The following is a 5,000-nucleotide window of genomic DNA, read 5'->3' as shown; positions in this document are numbered from 1 at the left end:
AGTTACCCTTCTTTTCCTTCCTTTCCTTCCTTCTTTTTTTCCTTATCGTTCCGACTTTCTTACCATTCTTTTCTTCATTCTTATTTTCTTCTATCCTTCTCTCTTTCCTTTATTTATTTCTTCTATTCCTTCATTCGCTCCTTCTCGACTTCCTAATAGCTACCCTTCTTTTCCTTCCTTTCCTTCCTTCTTTTTTTCCTTATCGTTCCAACTCTCTTAACACTCTTTCTTATTTTCTTCTATCCTTCTCTCTTTCCTTTATTTATTTCTTCTATTCCTTCCTTCGTTTTTTTTGGCTTCCTTGTATTTACCCTTCTTTTCCTTTCTTTCTTCCTCCTTTTCTCTGTTCCATATAGATAGTGAAAGTGACGGGGAGGGGGGGGGGGGGAGGATCCGTCAGTCACGCAGTCAGTCAGTCAGTCAGTCAGAGTGGCGGAGACAGGATCCTTCACGCGGTTCGTTATTCTTATGTTCTCCTGTGGCTCACTTTCTTCTTTTATGTCTTTCTTCTTGTCTTCCTTATCCTATATTGCTTTTCCTGTTGCATATTTTCTTCCGTCCTTCCGTCCTTGCTTCCTTTCTTCCTTTCTTCCTTCCGTCTTTAAGAATCGCTTTGATCGTCACTTTGCTGCATCGGGAGTGAACCAGCGTCACCATATTATCGTACTCAAAACATCACATTTATCAGTTCCAGTGCCCAAAACTGTCGTACCCACACAGATAACGAGGTTCTAGTTAAAGTTATCATTAAAAGCGTTACTTATTGGTGTTTGTTTACGATATTTGTGAGTCAGAAACCGGGAAGTACGATGCGCTGAGTGCCTAAGTACGATAATTTGGTAACGCTGGAGTGAACTGAACGTTATCCAAGAGCAGGTACACATGTTCTTTAATCCATCCCACAGGTCACTCCCGTGGTTGAAGAATTGGTTGAATAATTGAAAGCAGGCAGCCTTGCGATAAACCAACAGGATTTCCGCTGCCTGCTTGTCCATGTTTTCCTTGTTTCCATGTTTTCTTCTCCTGCATTGCTTTTAATGTGACTTCAATTATATCAATCCCACGAAAGCGAGTGTTATCTCCCTCCTCCTCCTCCACCCTCTCCCCCTCCTCCTCCTCCTCCTACTCACTGGTCGAACTCAATGTAAATAAAGAAAATGATTCCCTCTCTCTCTCTCTCTCTCGCGGGTGATGGAGAGGAAAAACAAGTATGACACGGGAATGGTAAGCTTGTTTCCTCCTCCTCCTCCTCCTCCTCCTCCTCCTCTTCCTCCTCCTCCGTGTAATCTTCTTTTCCTTCTTCCTCTTCTCTCTTTGCTTATTCATGCTTTTTTTCTTTTCCTATTGTATTTCTTTTTTCAATAGTCATCATCATTATTATTATCATTATTATTGTTTACTAATGTTCTATCTCTCTCTCTCTCTCTCTCTCTCTCTCTCTCTCTCTCTCTCTCTTTTTCCTTCTTTCATCCTCCACCTCCTCCACCTCCTCCACTACCTCCCCTTCATCCTTTCCTTCTTACTCCTCCTCCTCCTACTCCTTATCTTCCTCTGCCTTCTCATCCCCCTTTTTCCTCCCCTCTTCTACTACTATAACTCTCCTCCTCCTCCTCCTCCTCCTTCTCCTCCTCCCCCTCGAAGCAACCTCAATCTTCTCCTCTAACAGTACTTCTCCTTTTCATCTCCTTCCCCCGATCTCTTCCCCCCTTCAACTGCAATACTCTCTTCTTTCTCCCCCTCCTCCTCCTCCTCCTCCTCCTCCTATAACCTTCCTCTATCTTCCTCTTCCTACTCATCCTCTATTTTATTCCCTCCTTCTAATACAATCCTCTTTCTCCTCCTCCTCCTCCTCCTCCTCCTCCTCCTCCCTCCTACAAACAAACCCGCGAACAAGAAAAACAACAGTAAAACAATTCAAGCCAGGCGATGTTTTACGGATATCGGCAGGAGTTATTTTTCGAACAGAGTCGTCCGCTACTGCAACAACCTTCCTGCAGGAGTAGTTAGTGCGGAAACAATCAACTCCTTTAAGAATCTCATTGACCTTCACTTCGCTGCTTCGGGAATGAACTAAACGCATCCACGAGTACGTACAGAAGTGCTTCAATCCTTCCCTCAAGCCTCTCCTGTGGATTGAGGGAAGGATTAAGTCTCTAAAATCAGGAAGCCTCGCAAGAAGCCAATAAGCTTTCTGCTGCCTGCTCGTCCACTTTTCCATGTTTCCTCCTCCTCCTCCAGGCGTCGTAGGAGAAGGAAGAGGTCGCTGCGTGAATCTCATTATGGGCTTCGAGGGCAAAATAACACTCTCGAGGGGGCTGAAGCCTCGACTCAAGGACTTCAATGGCGCGTGAGTGAGTGAGGGAGAGCGGGGGAGGGGGAAGGGGTAGAGAGTGAGGAGAGGGAGGGAAAAGGGCAGGAAGATGAAGGTGAAGGAGAGGATGAAAGAGGTAAGGAGGATGAAGTATAGAGAAAAAGAGAAAAACAAACAGGGAACAAAATAAAGAAGAAAGAAAAGAGATGGGTAGGTAGAGGAGAGGTGGAGGCGAGGGAGGGAAAAGGGCAGGAAGATGAAGGTGAAGGAGAGGATGAAAGAGGTAAGGAGGATGAAGTATAGAGAAAAAAGAGAAAAACAAACAGGGAACAGAAAAAAAGAAGAAAGAAAAGAGATGGGGAGGTAGAGGAGAGGTAGAGGAGAGGGAGGGAAAAGGGCAGGAAGATGAAGGTGAAGGAGAGGATGAAAGAGGTAAGGAGGATGAAGTATAGAGAAAAAGGGAAAAACGAACAGGGAACAAAATAAAGAAGAAAGAAAAGAGATGGGGAGGTAGAGGAGAGGTGGAGGAGAGGGAGGGAAAAGGGCAAGAAGATGAAGGTGAAGGAGAGGATGAAAGAGATAAGGAGGATGAGTATAGAGAAAAAGGGAAAAACAAACAGGAAACAGAAAAAAAGAAGAGAGAAAAGAGATGGGGAGGTAGAGAAGAGGTAGAGGAAAGGTAGGGAAGGAGAGTTCAAGAGGTAGAGAAGAGAAACTGATGTGAGATATAAAGGAAAAAGGAAAAAAAAATACAGGGAAAAAAAAAGAAGGGCAATAAGAGTGAGGAGAGAGAGTGGCAGGGAGAGAAGGGAGAAGAGAGGTAGAGGAAAGGGAGGGAGAGGTAAAGAGGGAGAGAAGAAAAGATAGGACAAGAAAACCAAGAAAAAGAGAATAGTGAATGGAGGAAGGAGAATTATGAAGAGAGAGAATGGGACGAGGGAAAAGAAGAGGGAGAGAGAAGAGAAACAAGAGGTAGAGGAGACGGAGGAAGGGGGAGGAGAAGAGGAAAAGGAAGGAGAGGAGAAAGTAGAAGAGATTGAAGAAGAGAGAAGGAGGGAACGAGGGATGCTTATGAGGAGAGAGTGAGGGAATCTAGGGAAGGGAGGTTAGAAGGAGGAGGAGGAGGAGGAGGAGGAGGAGGAGGAGGAGGAGGAGGAGGATATATGTACACCTGTCACACTGATTAATCATATCGACTCCTCCATCCTCTGTTTACCTGGAGCGTTACCTTCTCTCTCTCTCTCTCTCTCTCTCTCTCTCTCTCTCTCTCTCTCTCTCTCTCTCTCTCTCTCCGTTATGATATTTGCACGGTCAAGAAAGAAACGAAAGAAAAGGTAAGTGAAATGAGGAAGAGGAGGAGGAGGAGGAGGAGGAGGAGGAGGAGGAGGAGGAGGAGGAGGAGGAGGGGTGGATGATATGAGAAACGGGGGAAGTGAGTGGAAAAGAAAGAGGAAGAATGGAATGAGAAAGTGAATGAAGAGGAAGAGGAGGAGGAGGAGGAGGAAGAGGAGAAGAGGAAGGTGGATGAGGTGGTGAGGAAGGTCGATGATGGTGTGTGTGTGTGTGTGTGTGTGTGTGTGTGTGTGTGTGTGTGTGTGTGTGTATTTGACGGTGGCAAAGACAAGGTAATCTCTAGACAAGGCGACCTGACACGTCTCTCTCTCTCTCTCTCTCTCTCTAAAACACAATACCAACACAATAACAATATCAATAAGAAAAAAAAATAGAGATGATGATGATGATGATGATGGAGATAATGATGGGCGGATTACCAATTAATGAAGGCTTGTGGGAGACTAATTATTAATCTTGTGTCTTCTACTCAGCAATTAGAGGAGGAGGGGGAGGAGGAGGAGGAAGACTTTGTGACTCCTCTTCCTCTTCGCTATACAATGAGAGAGAGAGAGAGAGAGAGAGAGAGAGAGAGAGAGAGAGAGAGAGAGAGAGAGAGAGAGAGAGAGAGAGAGAGAGAGAGAGAGAGAGAGAGAGAAAGGTAATTAAGAGATGTCAGTCCACCTGTTATAGACCAAACATCACCACCACCACCATCATCACCATCACCACCATCATCATCATCATCACCACCACAACCACCAGTACATCATCAATTACTAACATCACCACCATCACCATCTTCATCACCATCACCACCACCACCATCATTACCACCATCAATACACCATCACCTTTTTACGCATCTCAACCCTTGCACACACACACACACACACACACACACACACACACACACACACACCGGAGGGAATGTTTATTTTTGCATGTTGAGAAAGAATCCATCCCCTCTTCCTCCCCCTCTTCCTCCTCCTCCTCCTCCTCCTCCTCCTCCTCCTCCTCCTCCTCCTCCTCCTCCTCCTCTTCCTCTTCGACCACTAGTTTGTTCTTAATAACCTGACTACGTGATCCCTCGCCTCTCTCTTCCAATTAGGTGAGTGCTCTCTCTCTCTCTCTCTCTCTCTCTCTCTCTCTCTCTCGTTCACTACGCCCATATTGTCAACCATTCCCGGCCTCACACACACACACACACACACACACACACACACACACACACACACACACACACACACACACACACACACACACACACACACACAGAAATCTGATACGGCTGTGGTGGAGGTCGTGGAGGTAGTATATGCATGGATTAGTAGTTTTATGAGTTTAGTAATAGTGT

The 5,000-nt window shown here is 45.6% G+C and overlaps 1 protein-coding gene across 2 annotated transcripts in view; it reads right to left on the bottom strand.

Moving 5' to 3' along the window:
• LOC126980683 (tumor protein p53-inducible protein 11-like) overlaps positions 1–5,000 on the bottom strand; it is a 76,700-nt gene that overhangs the window by 41,790 nt on the left and 29,910 nt on the right. The window lies entirely within an intron of this gene.

Source organism: Eriocheir sinensis, chromosome 4 (genome assembly GCF_024679095.1).
Source record: "Eriocheir sinensis breed Jianghai 21 chromosome 4, ASM2467909v1, whole genome shotgun sequence".
Lineage (NCBI taxonomy): Eukaryota > Metazoa > Arthropoda > Malacostraca > Decapoda > Varunidae > Eriocheir > Eriocheir sinensis.
Note: the sequence above shows the minus strand (reverse complement) of the source record. Positions and strands in the feature narration are given on the sequence as shown.